Source organism: Schistocerca nitens, chromosome 8 (genome assembly GCF_023898315.1).
Source record: "Schistocerca nitens isolate TAMUIC-IGC-003100 chromosome 8, iqSchNite1.1, whole genome shotgun sequence".
Lineage (NCBI taxonomy): Eukaryota > Metazoa > Arthropoda > Insecta > Orthoptera > Acrididae > Schistocerca > Schistocerca nitens.
The window spans coordinates 97,518,991-97,541,749 of record NC_064621.1 but is presented as its reverse complement, the minus strand read 5'-3'; positions in this window follow the sequence as shown (position 1 = coordinate 97,541,749).

The window sequence follows — 22,759 nt, the reverse complement described above, 5'->3', positions numbered from 1 at the left end:
ATTTCAAAGCTTTTTGGACTTAAGAATATTCCGTATGAAGCAGGAATATAAATGCCCCCTCCACTCTGCAACAAATTACCGTAAAACTGCATCAAAATATCCAAAACTATAGACAAGATGACTGACCATAGCGCATTCTGCATGGTGAGCAATCCAAGATTGCGATTCTAAAGGTACTGGTGCAGTCTATATGCCGCTCAGTTTACTTTTCAAGATGTGTATCCGATATGGAGATCCATGATGTCACTGATGATGTCAGAATCCGTAATGATAATCCAAGTAGTGTACTGGGCCGGCAGAACTACTAGTACAAAATACCAGTAGTTGTTTCAGCTTCAGGGACGCTGCAGTTGTCTACCCCCATCACTCATTCTCAGTGTCCACTCATCAGATGAGGTCACCAGATGTGCTTAGTACAGAACAGTGAAAAGTTAATAATCATGAAGTGTCATCAGAGATTCACCCAACATCTCTAACAGTAAATGCATTTTTGTTGACATGTTCTCAGATCAATATTGAACACAATGGTAATTTTTGAAAATCCGCGTTTTATTAAATTGAAATTGGTGCTTTTATGCTATGAGTGGTATAAAATAGATCAGAATCGAACACAAATAACTGCAGTGCTCAAATGTCTCTAGTTCTATTGGGTTCCCATATAATATGGTGGGGAGTATCCAAGCACAGTGAAAATATACAACAATGAGGATATCACATAGAACTGTCGATTTCAGGAGTCTACATTCGGAAATCTAATGTGCGATAGCTCAGCTGTACATTGTGTAATGTATCAGTGTTTTGTCTGGTGGGAGTAGGTGTATGGAATTTTTGGAAAAGTGTAGCATCTGCTTAATAAGCTTGTAAGGTGTCAGGCAAATCCAACACCTTCCATGAAAACCCTGACATGACAGCAAATCCGGCAGTATGTGACATAGCTCTGAATAAATCCTGACATTAAATTAACCAAAGTAACACGATCAACGAGTGAGGAAATGGAATACCACAGACTAACACAAGAACTCCTAAATGCATGTCATACCTTCCCACCATGAAACAGACACAGTTCCAAGGGGAGAAACGAGAACAGATGCCGAGAGCAGAACAGTGTACGCTAGAAGGCCCTACGATAAGGCACGGACACCCACATTGCCGGCCGATCGCCAAGAGCAGCCCCCAGCCCATGTTAAAAGATAGAGCCCTCCAGAAGAACAGTATAGATCGTACGATAACAAAAAAGGGCCACACCAGCTGCAAGTTTTAGCGTGAGACTATGTCTCTGTTACGTAGCAAACACTAAAAACATTGCCCCACCATGAAAAGTATAACGTTTCTCATTGGATAGACAGAATTTTTGTAGGTGGAGCTTAAGGTTAACATTGAGACCCTGATTGGTCAATTGAAAACACAGCCAGATACCTTTTTCTTAAACCCACTTCAGTAAATTGTAGTAAAGAGAAATTCGAGAGAGTTGCTTCCGAGCCGAGACGGCGAGGTGTGTGGAGCTGCGCCGTCCGCCACCCCCTGACGCTGACTAACCACCGACAAGTTAATGAACTCACGCGATGCCGCATAAGGGCGCATAAGGCTTCACTCAGAACTGCAGAAGTCTCATCTGTTACTTCCTCTTTTTACATAATACTTGTGTCGACCATCAATTTAACTTCGTGGTATTCACATTTGCTACTAGAAGTTAAAATCTGAAACACGATGATTTTTCTGTTATATAATTACTGAGAAGCCACATCAGCCACTGTAAGTTACAGCAAGTTAAATAAATAATTAAAGATAATTGAGGGTCACTGTAGACAATTTTTGATAGTTTTCTCTTTTATGAAACTTAATTTAAACCTAGATTATAGATGTGATATGGCATAGGTCATCCTTTGATCCATTATAGAACTTGGAAACCCATTCAGGGAATATTCGTTCACATTTTTGTTGAACGCAGTTGGTTTTTATCGTCCTGTATTAAAATATTTCCTTTCATCAATAGCGCTATTTATAAACAATGTTTTGTGAGTAGAATAAAAATTCCAATGAAGAACTTAACTGATTTTTCGACGTTATTTTACCAGCTATCTAAAAATAGGAAAGCCTTGAATCCCTTCCACCAAATTTAGTTAGTATTAAGATTCTTTTACAGGGAGTGCAGTGGAGCTGACGCTGAAATCATTATTTGATTATATCATCGCTAGTCTCACTGAACTCTTCTGAACTCTACATGTCATGTGTGGTCTGGCGTCTCCTTACCAGCAACAAGTCCCAGGTTCAAATTAGTCAATTCCCTAAGAAACACGCTCAGAGTGTCGTTGCGCGAAGGTGGTAGGGAGACACGACTTAGAAGAAACAGGCACCATGCAGAATGTTAGAAGCTTACCCATCAGAACCCTTAGGTGAACTGCTTGCTACAAATTTCAATGCATGTTATTCTTCATTATGCACTATGTATGACATGTCAGCATGATCACTACCTGAGGTTGCTGGAGAATTACGTGCATATTTGTAATTATTTTATACTATGACATCTTCCTTCAAAAAACTTGAAAATAAGTGAATATTTATCTCAGTAAAGTGTGTTGCATTTATCAAAAACCTCAAACATGTTGAAATCTGTGAAAACATACACACACAGTAAATAATAATGACAGAGATAGTACAACTACAACTACTACTAATAATGGTAATAATAACAGGAATAGTAACAGTAATAATAATAATAACAGAACCATAGACCTTGCGTTGCTGCAGAAGCTTGTGTGCCTCAGCGATACAGATAACTATACCGTAGTTGCAACCACAATAGAGGGGTACCTGTAGAGAGGCCAGACAAAGGTGGGATTCCTGAAGAAGGACAGCAGCCTTTTCACTAGTTGCAGGGGCGACAGTCTCGATGATTGACCTGGCTTTGTACCATTAATCAAAGTGGCCTTGCTGCGCTGGTTCTGCGAACGGTTGAAGACAAGAGGAAACTACTGCCGCAATTTTTCCCGAGGGCATGCAGCTCTACCGTATGGTTAAATTATGTGGCATCCTCTTGGGTAAAATATTCCGGAGATAAAATAAGCCCCCTCCATGGGCGGGAACTACTCAGGAGGACGCCGTAACCAGGAGACACAAAACTGGCGTTCTATGGTTCGGAGCATGGAATATCAGATTCCTTAATCGGGCAGGTAGGTCAGAAAATTTAAAAAGGGAAATTGATACGCTAAAGTTAGATATAGTGGGAATTAATGAAGTTTGGTGGCAGGACGAACAGGACTTACGGTGGGGAGAACACATTGCTACAAATACAAAAATCAGGAGCACGTTTAATAACGAGTAAAAAATTAGGAAAAAATGAGCAGCGTAGGGAACCGATTATTGTAGCAATGATAGAAACGAAGCCCACATCTGCCACAGTGGTACAAGTTTATTTGCCAACTAGCTCTGCAGATGAGGAGGAGATTGAGGAAATCTATGATAACAAAAAATAAATAATTCAGATAGTTAAGGCAGCCGAAAATTTAATAGTCATGGTGGACTGAAATTCGATAATAGGAAAAGTAAAAGAAGGAAAAGTAGTAGATGAATATAACTCGGGGAAAGGAATGAAAGAGGAAACCGACTGGTAGAATTTTGCAGAGATCTTAATTTAATCATAGGGTAGGTCATATACATGGAAGATACCTGGGGACACCGTAAGGTTTCAAGTTAATTATATAATGATTAGAATGAGATTTAGGAACCAAATTTTAAATTGTACGTCATTTCCAGGAGCACATATAGACTCTGACCATAATTTATTGGTTATGAACTGCATATTAAAATTGAACAAAGTGCAAAAAGAAAATAATTTAAGGAGATGGGACCTGGATAAACTGAAAGAACCAGCTATTGTAGAGGGTTTCAAAGGAAGCATTAGGAACGATTGACAAGAACAGGGGAAAGGAATACAATAGAAGAAGAATAGGTAGCTTTGACAAATGAAATAGTGAATGTAGCAGAGGATCAAGTAGGTAAAAAGACGAAGGCCAGTTGACATCCTTGGTAACAGAAGATATATTGAATTTAATCGATGAAAGGAAAAAATATAAAAATGCAATAAATGAAACAGGCGAAAGGGAATGCAAACGTCTAAAAAATAATATCGACAGGAAATGCGAAATGGCTAAGAAGTAATGGCTAGAGGACAAACGTAAGGGCGTAGAACCATAGATCACTAAGGGTAAGGTAGTACTGCCTACAGGCAAATTAAAGAGACCTTCGAAGAAAACAGAACCACCTCTAGGAATATCAAGAGCTCAGATGGAACACCAGACCTAAGCAAAGAAAGGAAAGCAGAAATGTGGAAGGAGTATATAGAGGCTCTATACAAGGGAGATGTGCTTGAGCGCAATATTATGATAATGGAAGAGGACGTAGAGGAAGGTGGGAAGGAAGATACGACTCTGAGTGAAGAGTCTGACAAAGGCTAGTGATAGCCTTGGCAAATCAAGCCATGACAAAACTCTTGCATCTGGTGAGCAAGATGTATGGGTCAGGTGAAATACCCTCAGACTTCAAGAAGAATATAATAATTCCAATACCAAAGGAACCAGGTTTTGACAGGTTAGAAAATTACTTCACTATCAGTTTAATAAGTAACGGATGCAAAATACTAACACGAATCCTTTATAGAAGAATGGAGAAACTGGTAGAAGCCGACCTCGGGGAAGATCAGTCTGGATTATGGAGAAATGTAGGAACACGCGAGGCAATACTGACCCTACGGCTTGTGTCAGAAGACAAATTAAGGAAAGGCAAACCTACGTTTCTAGCATTTGTAGACTTAGAGGTAGGTTTTGACAATGTTGTCTGGAATATCTCTTTCAAATTCTGAATGTGGCAGGGGTCAAATACAGGGTGCCAAAGGCTATTTAAATATGTACAGAAACCAGATGGCAGTTATAAGAGTCGAGGGACATGAAAGGGAAGCAGTGGTTGGGAAGGTAGTCAGACAGGATTGTAGTCTCTCCCCGATGCTATTCAACCTGTATATTGAGCAAGCAGCAAAGGAAACAAAAGAAAAGTTCGGAGTAGGTATTAAAATCCATAGAGAAGAAATAAAAACTTTCAGGTTCGCCGATGACATTGTAATTCTGTCAGAGACAGCAAAGGACTTGAAAGAGCAGTTGAACGGAATGGACCGTATCTTGAAAGTAGGATATATGATGAACATCAGAAAAAGAAAAACGAGGACAATGGAATACAGTCGAACTAAATCAGGTGATTCGATCAGAATTAGGTTAGGAAATTAGACATTTAAAGTAGTAAAGGAGTTTTACTATTTTGGAGAAAAAATAACTGATGATGATCAACTAGGGAAGATATAAAATGTAGACTGGAAAAGGCAAGAAAAGAGTTTCTGAAGAAGATAAATTTGCTAACATCGAGAACAGATTTAACTGTCGGGAAGTCTTGGTAGTATTTGTATGGAGTGTAGCCACATATGGACGTGAAATATGCACGATAAACAGTTTAGACAAGAAGAGAATAGAAGCTTTTTGAAATGTGGTGTTACGGAGAAATGCTGAAGATTAAGTGGGTAGACCACGTAACTAATGAAGAGGTGCTGAATAGAATTGGAGAGAAGAGAAATTTGTGGTACAACCTGACTAAAAGAAGCGATCAGTTGGTAGTAGACATTCTGATGCATCAAGTGATCACCAATTTAGTACTGGAGGGGAGCGTGGAGGGTAAGAATCGTAGAGGAGATCAAGAGATGAATGCAGTAAACAGATTCAGACGGATGTAGGTTGCTGTAGTTACTCGGAGATGAAGAGGCTTGAACAGGACAGAGTAGCATGGAGAGCTACATCAAACCAGTCTTTGGACTGAAGACTACAACAGGAACAATAATAACAATAATAATAATAGTAGTAGTAGTGATAGTAGTAGAATAAACGACGTTGAGTGTGAGTCACAGTTTAATACTTGAAATTGACTCTACGAGTTATTTTTTACTCTCTGGAGGTAGTGAATCACTAATGACACTTCATGATGATGAGCCACTCACTATTCTATATTGAACATGAAGTGTTAGTTTGCCTGATAAGTGGACGTTTAGGATGAGTGGTGGTAGTAGATGACCAGTGCCACAAAAATTAAAACAACTATTCTGCACGGTGCACCTGTACCCCAGATCCACCATCCTAGATCGTTTTCATGGATTCTTATATCATCAATGATGCGATGGATCTCCATCTTGAATCATACATTTGCCTGTAGAAGCATTCCTATAATTCATCAGAAATGGTTTGGAAACCCTTTGAATCGTTTTATGTCCACATCAAGCACTCATGTATATTGAAATGTGGGAGATTCGTTGTCCAAATCGAAAGGGCTTTCCTGGAATGTCTAGAATTATTTGCAACACTTCTGAAAACAAGACTTTTACGCTGCTTCTGATAAGCTACAAACTCTAACGATAGAAAAGTGACTATGTGGATAAACCAAATCGTTCTGTCTTATAGCACTAGCGATTCTGAGTCAACACTTCGCATAAGTATCTCTGATTATCATTGATGTCACCAAAATGCAACACTCTTGCATCGTCACGCCCGATAACTCTAAGTCAGACTATTGTCTGATTCATAGCAATTGAAGATATGGTAACTGTGTATAAGATGGAGCAAACACATTAAAGAGAGTACCAATACTACGAGAGTCTGCTCTCTGATACATTTTTACCGTACAGTGTGGAATTCATACCTGGCAGGATTGATGGGGACATCTAAAAATTCCATGAAGGACAGGTCATTTTATGTTATCACGAAATAGGGGAGAGAGTATCATGGATATGATACGCGAGTTGGGGTGGCAATCATTAAACAAAAGGTGTTTCTCGATGTGGCAAGATCTCCTCACAAAATTTTAATCTTCGACTTTCTCATTAGAATGCGAAAATATTCTGTTGGTTGCCTTCAAATGGAGAAATAATCATACTAATAAAATAACAGAAATCAGAGCTCACTGAAACATTTAAGTTTCAGTTTTTTTCGTACGACGTTTCAGAGTAGAGTGGTAGAGAAATTATGTGAAAATGGTTCCTGTCTTTGCCAGGCACTTTAGTGTGAACTTCAGAGTAGTTATGCAGATGTAGATGAAGAATTCCTAGAAAAAGCATGTTCTTAATGGTGCGGAAGCCCACTGTGTTCATTCACAAGCTTAGATTGCGTTAGATGCAGATGTCTATATCAGTACCGTGTTTGATTCAGATCTGCGATACCATCATATGAATAAAATAATGATTATCAAGTAGATTTGTGATTATGTTCGGAAGTTCCCAGCAAACAGCGTGTTGTTCTCAACACAGAGGGAAATTCGTACATAAAATTTGTTCCGCGTATACCATTAGGGAGATTTAAAAGAGATTATAACCTAAGGAACGCCACTGTATAAGAGCCTACTACGCGTGATTCTATGTTGAAACGCAGTGCATTCTGTAGATATACATCATGATATCATTGTGCTAAGTGAATGCCGGGCGGAGACAAGAGCAGGTAACATTGCCTGCATGTTTACTGCAGAGATTTGGCAGATGCATTCACGAACTGTATGAATGGCTGTTGATCTGTTCTAAAATTAAGAAGCTAACAAACGTCCGCCTGCACTCAGAAGTGATGACGTAGTGCCGGCTTCTTGAGATTCATGGTGTATAGGAGAAAGCACATGGCCTGGGTGTTGGAGTTGTTGATTATGTGAAACTGTGTGATGTCATACAATGTATGGTACCTACGAGCATATTGGTAAGTGTTATAAGTGGTCAGCTGGCTTAGGTGTATGCCTTCAGAATGTGAAAACAGTGTGGTTACTGTATCACTAGTCGTGGCACACATAAGCAGGCGGCAGTTGTGGATGAAGCTGGCGTGCATACAGCAAGGTGTGGTGAGGCATTGGGACCATGGTGCTTAAATAAAGCGGCATGTACATATCCCTCCTACCCCTGTCCTACCAGACATGACAGTGACTAGGACAAATATACAGACTGCATCTGTGAGGTGTTCAGTTTTATGACAACAGCTCTATAGCTCTGATAATCAGTAGGTTTCTCATTATTTAAAACTTAGGGTTTATAGCTTTTAAATTTCTCGCCACTATTAAAATTATGACAATGGATATTGTTAATTTTCCCGCCATTTTAAGCCTAGGAGAACTAATATTTTGTCTCTGATACCTACAGTATCTGATGTCGGGTTTGCACTATTTAAACTGCGATATCAGGGTGGTGAGGTGGGTAACTGAAACATCAGGGTGGTACTGTCTCACCATAGCACTAGTGGACTTAGGATAAGTTAGATCCAAATTTAGTGCGACAATTGTTTAAAATGTGATGTCGGAGAGGAATTGTTTAAATTTAGCGTTACTGGGCTTAAACTCAGGAAAAATCATATCATTTGGGGGGAGGGGGGGGGGAGCGTTTCACTACAAACCAAGTGATAGTCTTGATTTCATTAAGTGACCTGACTGCTACAAATATCCAGATATCCACACGCATCTTAATGAATTATAGCTGGGGGAAAACATGTTAAGTTGGTAGCCAGACAGGTCCAAACAGGTTACTATCTGTATGGTGAAAAACATGTTTACATATCCACAGGCTTAGCCTGGCAGGAGAAACACACACTTCATGTAATAAACATGCTTGGACCTGCAGGTGAAACAAACGTCCTTTGTCTGAGGTGAGTGATGTCAGGGGTGAGATACACTGTGGTCCTCTTGAACTGTATATTTAGCGTCAGTGACCTACTTCTACCAACACTACAATGCCTCATTTCCTGTCAATTTATTCCTAGAAAAATTACCTTACTGACACAGTGATTTCGTAGGATTGGTGAGAATACCAACTAGAACAATTTGGCTTCTTTTTAATTTGCTACCAAACTACGAATTTCCTGAAAATTTTTGAAATTCGCGCCAGTTTGTACATACAGCGACTGGACTATACGTGAGGAAGTGAGGAGAAAAATGACAACACGTGACGTCACTGATGATGTCATCAGAAGTCTGGCAACAATGCAGTGTGTTGCAGAACAGATGCTGTCAATCTACCAATATCTTATATCTCAGTTAGTGAAATGTCAAACATGGGTAGTGTTTCAGTGAGATGGTACACGGCCACACTGGGGGTTCATCAGTACTTTGATGAAAACTTTCCAGGCAGATGGATCAGTAAAGACAGTCCAACCTCGTGGTCACCATGTTCACGAGACATAATGCCTTTGCATTTACTTTGTGGAATACCGTTTAGGGTGAAGTATTCAGCTCACCATTTCTTGCTGTGCAGACTCTCACTGCTCGAATACGAGTTGCTGTAGAAGCGGTCACGGAATAGATGTCGGTAAAGACTCGGAGAGAATTTGAGTATTGTCTAGATGTTCTATGGACAAAAAACCTAATGTATGTGGAACTTTAGCCACATAAAACAGTATGTGGTAAGTTAGCTGCAGAAATAAATTTATGTAATGAGGGAAATAGTTTATGCTCACCCTGTATACCAGCGATCTGGCGTCATCATTCGATTTACTCGTCTATTGTGTTCCGAGCCGGGACAGCCTCGGCATAGGAGAGTTGGTACCCGCATTGCAGTGACGACGTCAGGGAGGTACGGGCAGCCCTGAGGCCCGCCAGCAATCAGCAGGTGGGGGCGAATGATGGCCACTTAGGAGGCAGTGGGTCCGCTGGCGGCGAAAGAGGGGGGAGAGAGAGCGGCTGGCGGGCGCTTTTAATTCCCTGCCTGCGGGCCCGACAGATGGCGCGTCTGCGCCGTAATTAGACTGTCGATGAAAATATCTTGCCCCTAGCCCAATAAAAGAATTTCAGGTGTTAAACAAGGATCTCTTTCGATTAGTAAATTGTAAGGCGCATTTTCCTTTTACCGTCAGAGACTGCATCGAGTGAATTCGTCGAAACATCCGGAATGGAATTACTGGCGACAGTGGGAAGTGTTACACCATGACACCAGTGCAAGTGTTACACCATGAATCACCAGTGTAATATTTATCACATTTTCGCAGAGAAGTGCATCAAATAACGTTTATTACACCATTAAACTTTCTCTCCATTCGGAGACGATGTTTACCTTTAACCTTAGTATGAGGTGTGACACTTCATTCGAAGAAACCCCCTCTTAATGTCATCAAGAGGAACAACTTGCTACACCTTGCAAGCTGACCCTTGCTTAGTAAATTCTGACTACATATGAGAACGTCTACAGAAAGCTACCGCGATTATTTTTCTATTTAACGGTATATGACCACGTTTTAAGAACAGATCCAGAAACTCAGGAGGATTAAGTTGCAAAACGTCTCGATCTGTAACCATAGATGAATATTTAAAGTGCACATTAGTGGTCGTGTTACCTATCAGCAGGTTCATGAGCAGATTTACGAACTATTATACAGGGTGGTCCATTGATAGTGACCGGGCCAAATATCTCGCGAAACCCGTCTAGCTTGAAGAGGGAACCAGATGGCGCTATGGCTGGCCCGCTAGATGGCGCTTCCGTAGGTCAAACGGATATCAACTGCGTGTTTTTTAATAGGAACCCGCATTTTTATTACATATTCGTGTAGTACGTAAAGAAATATGAATGTTTTAGTTGGGCCACTTTTTTCGCTTTGTGATAGATGGCGCTATAATAGTCTGTATTTTAATTTAAAGAACCTACCTGTTACCGGTTCTTTAAATTAAAATACAGAACTTACGTACGTTTGAACATTTTATTTCCGTTGTTCCAATGTGGTACATGTACCTTTGAGAACCTATTACTTCTGAGAACGCATGCTGTTACAGCGTAATTACCTGTAAATACCACATTAATGCAATAAATGCTCAAAATGATGTCCGTCAACCTCAATGCATTTGGCAATACGTGTAACGACATTCCTCTCAACAGCGAGTAGTTCGCCTTCCGTAATATTCGCACATGCATTGACAATGCGCTGACGCATGTTGTCAGGCGTTGTCGGTGGATCACGATAGCAAATATCCTTCAACTTTCCCCACAGAAAGAAACGCAATGTCCTTAGCAGGTCCTCTCTGAAGCAGCTTAAGTGCAGAATGCACAAATGCATGGCATCTTACGTAGAATCTTTATTCAAGATAGAAGCAAGGGCAGCATCGGTCGTAAATTTGTAATATGTTCCTTGCAGATCGCTTTCAACTACTGTGTAGCTATATTCACTGCATTTATATCATGATAGCTCATCGTAAATAAAGTCACACGTGGTAGCACTTGACATTACAGATAAATGTTTGCTATCTGTAACTGGCATAGCAAGTAAGCGTTTGTTACTTGTAATGTCAAATGGTATCATGTGCGATTTTATTTACGATGAGTTATCATGACTTGAATATAGGTGCAATGAAATATCTACGTAGTAGTTGAAACCAATCTGCAATAAACGGATTAAAAATTGATTACTGATGCTGCCCATCCTCCTGCCTTGGATCTCATTAATACGGTCGTGGAGCACGCTGTCCCTGGTGGAAACAAACCTGTAGTATTTTTCTCTTTCATTTATAAATTTATCAGATGAAATTGTCATTCACTTAAATAAAAACCCTCCGAATTAATTTATATCTCATGTCAAAACTCGGCTCACACTACACGGAAGAATATAGTTACTCTCATATGAACCACGTCATATGCTATGCCACCGTATAGCAAAAAATTCACCCACACTTTCTCGAAAAACGCTAGTAAAATATAAGGAATGGTTAAATGAATGAGTGTGTGATTTGTTTAGCTCACCAACGATTAGCTTGAATCAATGAGAAACCGATTTCTGGTCCACATGAATCGAGACAGAGCGTCTCACAGCACAAACCATGTTATGCTTTACCATTCGTATCGGCTGGTTACTGACCTGAAAACATTGCGCTCATTTAACACGTTAAGTTGCAGAACGGTAGGCGTCGTCTCATGGCTACTCGCAGCTACCAACAAGAGTGTGCAGGGAGCTATCTCCTAGCAAGTTTGTACAAAAATTTCCTCCACTAAGAATGTGTCAGAACAGAGATCCATCCATCCAGCACCGAACAGAAACAACAAGCAAGAGGGTCCGTCTCCCGTTGTCCTATTTGATGTTGTCCCGGGACTAGGCCATGCAAAGCTGTTATTGGCCAAGACTATGCTCGCTAAAGTACTTCCAGACTAGCCAAAGATTGTCCTCATTTCAGACATCTATTACTCGGTATGTTAGCAATGTGTTTGCGGCTTAGGAAAAACGGAAAATAATAAAAGGCAGAAAGATTGTCGGCAGTGTGACGTTTATACCACATTCTAGCCCACGTTTATTACTTTCCTATTCTTATGTTTTCATGCACAGTGTAGGGAAATTTGTTACGGGGGCCCGCGAGTAGGTTGGATCACAAGGCAGACTCATAGAACTATGTGCCAGATGGTCACATAGAGTGCGAACGGCCGAATGAGCAAGAGCCGTATCTTAGTGGATCAGAGAGAGAGAGAGAGAGTGAGAGAAAGGAGATTCACCTACCACGCTGGGAGCGAAGAAGCGAATATTTTAGTATATTTACTTTTTAAATAATGATATACAGCTCCAATCTTGCTGATGCACTCAAAGGAACGCCTTCAGTGCGAAGTCGCAAGTTCAGTCTTTAGTAATGCTCATTCAAAATTGTTGTGTTAACAATTATGACAAGAAAAATATTAGCTACTAATGACTCACCACGTGCATCAGGAGTGAGACAGCAAATGAGTGTTGTGGAGGTGCAGAGACCAATCTTCTATGGGATATGTGTATTACACTACACAAAACGAACATCGTCGACGCTAAAGAAACGTTCAAAACAAACCATTTACTTCTACCATTAACAGAGAATGACAAATGACGCACCACAATGATCACAAGGGTACGCACCTCCAAGATCGAAGGCTAACTCCTTGGCAGTTACAAACGGCGCAGGACGTTCAGTTAGATATCCACTATTAAAGAATGTATATAGAACCATGTTGAGGTTATGTGAACTGATGAAATATCACGGCATGCAACTGAATGCAAAACAGTCTCTCGTCGAGCATATCGTGAAACTTGCTATCCTTAGAATATAGTTCCAGATAGTGCGTTGATATATTTTAATGGCACGGAAAATGCAAGCATCCAGAGGCTGGATTTGTCCAGTAGTTGAGGGTGGTATGAATTGCAATGTCACACACTTTTCAGCAGAGATAGGTTGCTGTAAAGGAGTATGATTTATATACACAGACCAGGAATCAGGCAAAAGCTTGACCAGTTATTGACCAAAAGCAGTGCTCATGCCATATTTGTAGTACTCTTATGCCCATCTTCCCCACTCATTCTTGCTGTGACGTAAATGTTCCATACTGCCCTTGCAAGATCACGCACACATGAGAAAGAATCGTAGCGGAGAGAGCACGTGCAACTTTTCACAGCACAATTAATAACTTTTCAGCCAATTTACCATCCAGATAATTGTATACGAATACGCACTGGTATTAGTTGATCTTGATACAAATCTCTTGGTACCTCTAATTTGCAGGATTTCTTTCATATGCATTTCGTCTTCAAATCATATTGGACGGAGTTGAAAACAAATTCCTTACTGGGCGATGGGATAAGTTTGTTTACCTCATCTGCATATTTTCTGACCGATTCCGTAGTTTGCTGTGCATCTTCTAGCGTACGTCTTCCAGCTCGGTAGCACTGTTTGAAGTTATACAACCATCCACTGCTTCTCTTGAAATCACAATTTGATGTACATGGCGTAGCTAGTCACTATTACGCACCTCCTGTAAATTGTAACGAGCATCCTTAAGCACCAGTTTTTGCAACAATTGCGCTTGACGTCGAATATTCGCAGTTTTTCTTATGCACTGCATGGTCATCTTATATTCGAAGTTCGTAATTATGTTTAGTAACCACTCACTGGAGACGGGATTTGTGTCTCCCTGTCCGACAAAGATGATGAACTACATGGCTCGATACCAGTTTCAGTATCTCTTTCACTTTTTAAGCGTGTATCATCGTTGTACTCCTCGTATACATTGTCCGCACAGTCGAGCATATACGACGCCACACATTCCACTGACTCATCTTGCAGAAACACTAATATTTCATCCAGCACATCTTTCTCGCCTCGTGATGACTGGGTGTTGTGTGATGTCCTTAGGTTAGTTAGGTTTAAGTAGTTATAAGTTCTAGGGGACTGATGACCATAGCTGTTAAGTCCCATAGTGCTCAGAGCCGTTTTTGAACATCTTTCTCATTCTGCGAAATTCCTTGAGTTCATTTCTGACTAAATGTCAACTTCAGTACTGTTGTTGTAGATATAATGCAATATTTACTTTGTTTATCATTGGCATTGCTCTGCTCTGTATCAACACCACTAGCATTGTAGCACTGTTTCGAGTTACTCGTCGACTAAGCAATTCAACTGAACTCCGCAGCCCCATGTTGTGCTCATCATTGGATACCTCCAGTGCCGACCCTGTTGCCATTAGCAGCCAACATTGTGGTTGCATGGTGGACAATACGTGGGGTGTCAGACACCGTAAACATCATTAGGCCAACTGCGACCTCGCACTCAAGGGGTTGCTTGTAAGAACTGGTTAATAATAATTTCAATATCGCCCAGTTCATCAGTAAATGCTAATTACAAATTTTAGTTATCGTCAGTGTTTATTGATGGAAAGAATGGATCAGTCACAAGTACGCCCTGAGGGGGCAGGCGCCAAAGTGCCAAGATACCTCACTACTAGTCTACTGTCGGCTTTCTGAGAAGGTCCTACATTAATCTACACCTACATCTACATGACTACTCTGCAATTCACATTTAAGTGCTTGGCAGAGGGTTCATCGAACCACAATCATACTATGTCTCTACCATTCCACTCCCGAACAGCGCGCGGGAAAAACGAACACCTAAACCTTTCTGTTCGAGCTCTGATTTCTCTTACTTTATTTTGATGATCATTCCTACCTATGTAGGTTGGGCTCAACAAAATATTTTCGCATTCGGAAGAGAAAGTTGGTGACTGAAATTTCGTAAATAGATCTCGTCGCGACGTAAAACGTCTTTGCTTTAATGACTTCCATCCCAACTCGCGTATCATATCTGCCACGCTCTCTCCCCTATTACGTGATAATACAAAACGAGCTGCCCTTTTTTGCACCCTTTCTATGTCCTCCGTCAATCCCACCTGGTAAGGATCCCACACCGCGCAGCAATATTCTAACAGAGGACGAACGAGTGTAGTGTAAGCTGTCTCTTTAGTGGACTTGTTGCATCTTCTAAGAGTCCTGCCAATGAAACGCAACCTTTGGCTCGCCTTCCCCACAACATTATATATGTGGTCTTTCCAACTGAAGTTGTTCGTAATTTTAACACCCAGGTACTTAGTTGAATTGACAGCCTTGAGAATTGTACTATTTATCGAGTAATCGAATTCCAACGGATTTCTTTTGGAACTCATGTGGATCACCTCACACTTTTCGTTATTTAGCGTCAACTGCCACCTGCCACACCATACAGCAATCTTTTCTAAATCGCTTTGCAACTGATACTAGACGGTAAATTACAGCATCATCTGCGAACAACCTAAGAGAACTGCTCAGATTGTCACCCAGGTCATTTATATAGATCAGGCACAGCAGAGGTCCCAGGACGCTTCCCTGGGGAACACCTGATATCACTTCAGTTTTACTCGATGATTTGCCGTCTATTACCAAGAACTGCGACCTTCCTGACAGGAAATCACAAATCCAGTCGCACAACTGAGACGATACCCCATAGGCCCGCAGCTTGATTAGAAGTCGCTAGAGACGATACAAAATGTAGACTGGCAATGGCTAGGAAAGTATTCCTGAAGAACTGAAATTTGTTAACACTGAATATAGATCGAGGTGTTAGGAAGTCTTGTCTGGACGTGTTTGTCTGGAGTGGCCATGTATGGAAGTGAAACATGGGCGATAAACTGTTTAGACAAGAAGAGAACAGAAGCTTTCGAAATGTGGTGCTACAGCCGGCCGCGGTGGTCTCGCGGTTCTAGGCGCGCAGTCCAGAGCCGTGCGACTGCTACGGTCGCAGGTTCGAATCCTGCCTCGGGCATGGATGTGTGTGATGTCCTTAGGTTAGTTAGGTTTAAGTAGTTCTAAGTTCTAGGGGACTGATAACCCCAGCGAGTCCCATAGTGCTCAGAGCCATTTTTTTTTTTTTTTTTTTTTTGTGGTGCTACAGAAGAATGTTGAAGATTAGATGGGTCGATCATGTAACCACTGAGGAGGTGGTGAATAGAATTGGGGAGACCAAAAGAAGGGCTCTGTTGACGGGACACATCCTGAGATATCAAGGATCAAGGGATTACCAACTTAGTACTGGAGGAAAGTGTGGCGGTAAAAATCTTAGAAGGAGACCAAGAGGTGAATACAGTAAGCAAATACAGAAGGATGTAGGTTACAATAGTTATTCGGAAATGAAGTGGCTCGCACAGGATATTATAGCATGGATGGCTGCATCAAGCCACTTTATGGACTGAAGATCACAGAAAGAACGTCCTCAACATAGGTTTCCAGCAGAGTTCTTGCTCACATTCTTTAGTTCGAATATAATTTCCTTGAGATAGGAGACCTTCTGTCCACGAATCGGTATGGAATTAGAAAGCATCGCTCATGCGATAACCAGCTTCTCCTTTTTTCACAACCATAGAGGCGAACCATGAAATAATACCCCATAGGCCCGCAGCTTGATTAGAAGTCGCTTGTGAGGAACGGTGTCAAAAGCTTTCCGGAAGTCCAGAAATACGGAATCAACCTGAGATCCCCTGTCGATAGCGGCCATTACTTCGTGCGAATAAAGAGCTAGCTGCGTTGCAGAAGAACGATGTTTTGTGAAACCATGCTGATTACGTATCAATAGATCGTTCCCTTCGAGGTGATTCATAATTTTTGAATACAGTATATGCTCCAGAGCCCTACTGCAAACCGATGTCTGATATCTGTAGTTCGATGGATTACTCCTACTACCCTTCTTAAACCCTGGTGCGACCTGCGCAATTTTCCAATCTGCAGGTACAGATCTATCGGTGAGCGAGCGGTTGTATCTGATTGCTAAGTAGGGAGCTATTGTATCAGCGTAATCTGAAAGGAACCTAATCGGTATACAATCTGGACCTGAAGACTTTCCCGTATCAAGCGATTTGAGTTGCTTCGCAACCCCTAAGGTATCTACTTCTGGTGTACTTCCGTGTACAAGATGTGATCTCATGTAAAGACGGAGCAATTAGTTGAAAAATTGTCTCGGATAACTTTCTTGTGCCAGCTTGTGTTTATCTCGTGTCAATTTGAGATCGCGTAGAAATTTTCCTGTGTCTTTTGTGGTACTTTACAAATTACTATCATCCGGAAGGTTTACCATGAATAATGACAACTGGCTCTGAGAATCTCTTTCTTGATTTTTTTTTATTCTATAAATAGAAATAAAATCCAGTGGCATCCCAACATACCGCAATTTCAATTTTAATAGTACTGAATTCTTTCCTGTTTGCCGCTTCGTTACGAGCAGTCTACTGCAGCCAACGTGGAGAAAATCAAATGGTGGAACATCTACGAGACACGAATTAATGAAGTTGGCTGCAATTCATTTACGAGACGTAGGGGGCGGATTCACTAGACTTTCATCTGTAAATCACAAGTACAATCACTGTGCAATCCCGTGTACATGTTGTGGCAAACGGTATTTCAAACGTTTATTCCCACGTCTGCTATGATAATATTAACTTGGCATCCCTGTGTCGACGTGTAACTAAAGTGGCAGACTACGTTTTGAACAAGTGTTTTTCTGGCCCTCATATACACTTCACACTTGGCATACCTTGTGTGGGAAAACATATCTTCAAACAGCGCTTAATTTCCATAGAATGCATTAAACCCTCAATATGCTTCAACTTGGCATCCTTCACTGGGAAAAAGGCCAAAAGGCGGTGTATAGTCGTTGTGGCAGCGACTGTTCCGAGGTAATAAAATTGCCGAGTGGAAATCACTCGTGGACTTTTAACTCTTATACGGTCGCGTTTGTTTTCGTATCGTTACTAGTCGCACGGACTGACACCCAAAACAAAATTGGCTGTAATGACATAGTTGTGCTACATATCGTTAATTTACTGAGTAAATGGCTCTTCAGAATGTGACATTACGATATTTGAATGTATATTTTTAGATTAATAAAGCATAAGATTACTGTTTTTGAAGCACATACAGTATTTGCATTTTCTTACGACTTTTTGTGAATTTATCTAATTGTGGTATTTTTAGTTCTCTAATACAGATTTCAGTCATTACACGCATCACTGAAGACTTATTTCTTACCTCAAACAAAAGTTATATGAATTTAGTCATTGTCAATGGCTACAATAAGTACGTTATAATAACACTTTTAACGTACATTCTTCATGTGGTTTAGACACACAGCTTTCAGACATCGGGCACAATGTCTTTACTCCCAGGCCAAATTGCGCAACGCCTGGGCGCTGATATCCTTTGTTCAGAAGATGCTACATTCTTACTGTCTTCGATTCCCGCCATTTTAGGAACTTTCTAACTTGTTTGGGCAAGCAGTGAGTGGCTGCTCTCTTGCGCATTATCGTGTTTACTACTGCTTTTCTCACTTCACGTAAAATATTTCTTCGGGAAATACTAGTTACATTACACGATAAAGGCGTTAATGCCAGCAATGATAATCATTCGGAGAAAGTGGTACCGTCTGGGTTTCCTTGAGGTTGAATACGTAGAGCACATTTCGGATACTGTCTTAATGTGCATTGTTATAATTTCTCGTTTCTTTTTATCCCCCGAATCAGTGTCTATGACAGCGTCATGACGCAAAAATGAAAACAGGATAACGGTTTTTTTCCTTTCTTTGGTACGTAGGAAACTAAGATGCCACCCATTATGAATGCAAGAAGGCTGCTTTTTAAATCGCGACCTCTCGTTCAAACAAACATTGGAGATAGCTCCCACTTACTCTTTCTAACAGTTCCTACCACCGTCAGTTTCTTCTTCAGGAGTTCTTCATCCAGTGGGATGGAACAAAACCGATTGTCAAGTGTCACATTTTTCACTGTCTCTTCGATAGGCTGCACAAGTCTATTTACTACCTCCTTAGGTGCGACTGGCAGTAGAAACGGGCTTTCTGGTTGTTTCCCAGCATAGATCTCCATCCACAAAGTATGCCATGTCCTTGCATCCCAAAACATGAAGATCTTCAATCCATATTTTGCTGGCTTACTTGGCACAGACTGACGGAAACAGCATTTACCACAAAATGCAACCAGGCGTTCGTCCACCGTCATATATTCAGACACTGTGTAATTACTGTCACAGTTCGACAAAAATAATTCAAACACTTCTCTGAAACCGCGCGACCACTACGGTCGCAGGTTCGAATCCTGCCTCGGGCATGGATGTGTGTGATGTCTTTAGGTTAGTTAGGTTTAAGTAGTTCTAAGTTCTAGGGGACTGATGACCTCAGATGTTACGTTCCATAGTGCTCAGAGCCATTTTTGAACTTCTTTGAATGCAGGTAGGCGATCAAACTCTGTACGTCGAATATCATGGAAGCGAAAGGGCTGCAAACTGATTATTGCATGAAGTACTGCAATTCCAAAATCATTGCTATCCCATCCATAAGCCTTCTCGATTATGGTACCCTGCTCGGTAATAACCTGCCAATATCAATAGACCAAGAAGAGATTTGATTACCTCCTCATCGGTTGATTTGGCATCACTGTCTCTTGTGAAATATGATGCTATGTTCTGTACGTAAATGTTAGTGCGCTATGTAACCGTTCTGATGATTACATCATTCATAAATAGCGAGAAACAGGCGACAGCAGTTTTTGTAGCTTTCACACCAGGGGGGGGGATTACAAGTTCTACACGTCGATTTCTCATGTTGCGACTAGGACAGTTTTTCATCTGTTTGGTAACCTTATCCTTTCCAATAAAGAAATCCTGCGTGCTTTCATTATCTGCTGTACTTGTCGTTCCAGGTTAGCTGCATCCTCCGTTTCCTTGTGGCTGCGATGGCAGAGGCCTTCACAACTGTCTGTACCCTCTTCTTCCTCTTCCTCTCCTTCAGATTCGTTTAACATTTCTTACAGAATATGAAGATGGTATCTGTTCTTTCGGACATGTCCGGAAGAACAGTTACCATCTTCATATAGTTAAGGCTAACCGGCCATTGACCTTCTTCTTCTGTGCTGGATGCACACGTGTTGCCCGAACTCTTACGGGACTCTGTAAGATTGTCTACCGCGAGTAATCAGTGTAATGGGCAGGGGCACTACGAATGTAGTGTGTGGACATTAAGTTGGGAATGTGGGTCTCACGGGGAGCATGCAAGGGATAAATCCCTGCAGTCGCACTATCCTCTGTGCCCTCAGTGGCTCAGATGGACCCTCTGTAATAAAGAAACTGAGTTAGAGGTTCAACGACGAACTTGAACGGGTGTCTTGCGACGTCCACCCCGACCGAGTGCAACGAACAAGAACGAACAAAATGAGACTTAAAAAAAAAAAAAAGACGGATAGAGCGTCTGCCATAATTGCACATAACTTTCCAGAAAGGTACCAAAGATCGTGAAGGTACACTCCTATCCATTACGTAACTAACCATCTATTAGAATGACTACGAAGGTGTGACACACCTCATGCGACCACAAAGACAGTGATTAATTGAAGTGGAAGAAATGTTGAATAGTCCGTACTTGAAGAGAACTGTGAATTTAATTTTTGTTCTGCATTTTGGCATTGTGAACATATAAAGATTCCCTGTGACTATTGAAAAGGCGTAATATTATAAGACGACAGATATTGGAGGAGAATAATGCTTTTAAACTGTTGTGGTAAAACGGATCTTACGTACTATGAATTGATGGTTATTGCCATGAGCTTAATATGATGGCGGCGTGTATACTGCCAAGGTCAACAGGATGTACAGGCCCCGCAACGAAATTGTGACGTCACACTAGGCGGCTTGTCCACCACACTACGCGAACGCTCGGCTCCGAGCCGGGCCATGGGGAATCAATATTTAATTGAAAAGGTCTCCGCTATAGTCTTCATTTTATCGTGTGAAATCAGTTAAAAACGCGCAGTCAAGAATTACTAAACTCGTCTGAAACCCCTGCTCCGCTCTCAGCCGGAGAAGGCTGATGCCACTCGTGCGACCTGCAGTGTCACGTGTTATGACGTAAGCGGTACGCCCTGTATTTCTCGTGGGCCTTGATACTGCGAGTGGAGCTGGGCGAGTGAAGATGACGTCATCATCGGACGTGATGCGCGGTAATTCTACGACCGCCTGAGTGCAGCCTGCCAGGGACAGGGCAGGACACTCTGTGACGTCAGATCGAGAGCCGACACACTAGCGTCGAGAGTTCAGCGGTGTGAAATTCTGCAGTGCCATTACGAGTAGGAAGTTGCGCTCGCTCCTTTAGCGCTACAGGCTCCCCCACACGATTTTACAGAAACTATTCGGTAAAAAAAAAAGCCCATCGTCTTGCTAATGGTCATTCTTATTGTGAAACAAGTAAGAAGCTGTGCGGAATCGCTATGATTTTGCGTTTGGTGCGTATTACACCATACGTTGCTGCGAATGAAAAGTAGCAAACATATTGTATTTTCCTTTTGACTTGGCAGGAGGTTTCTGTTTGTCTCCAGTCTCGAGAAAATGGAATTCGTGTAGCACGTTCATTTCCCACCGCACGCGTGTGGGAATGAAATATTCATAACATACCTCGTATCTCCTAAACCGTTCGCGATATCGAAACGAGATTGTGGAAAATGATAACACACAAAGAGGAAAGTATTTTTCCACATGGTTAACATACGAACCTTTCTTACCTACGTCAATACAGCCGAAGGCACAGTTCTTTTTTTTATGATTCCAGTACTGTAATTTTTAAAATGTCACTGATAATTACTGAAAAGTGAATTTACTAGTATGGAAATAAACGTAAAATTTGTTCTCTTATGTTACAGCAAACCGACACAATGAGCTTTTCTGAAAGGTTTTGACCGCTCTGGTCGCCTTTTGCTTGTTGAATAAAACACTCTGTTTCAAGATTCTGTTGCAACAACTATTGAAACGTGAGTTTGCGAATTTATACTTTGTCTGGCGAAAGAAGCACAATTAAACCAGCCAAAAAGAAAAATGTAGCCGTTACTTACAACTAGAGACCGGATTATATGCACCATAAAAACCTTAAAATATGCATGAAAAATGCTTGAAAATGCATGAAAAGTGTAGAAATATGCTATATCAAATAATAAAAAAAAACATGGTAGTTACTGCGTGCATTATATCTTAAAGTCGAACTTCTGCATAACAGTTACGAGGGAGAGCGGTGCCCACGCGAAAAATCCGTACATTTAGAACGCTGATATCGTTTTCTGGATACTTTCTGGTAGAGGTAATGAAGAGGACCTTTCTGGGATTATTTTCTAAAAATTTGCAAAATGGGGACGCGTACCTTGTTTCAAGAATCGTTCCTTCTTCGTTATTGTTGTCGGTAACAAGCGATTCGAGTGAGTCGCAGCGAAAAAATCTATATGTACAGAACCAACTTCGAGATATATCGCAAGCATGTGCACGCTGAAAAACTCCCTAATATTTTATTAAAACAAACAAACAATCATGAATTTTTTTGAACGGCATTACTTTTAATTAATACTATTGGACCAATGCATCATTTACAATTTATT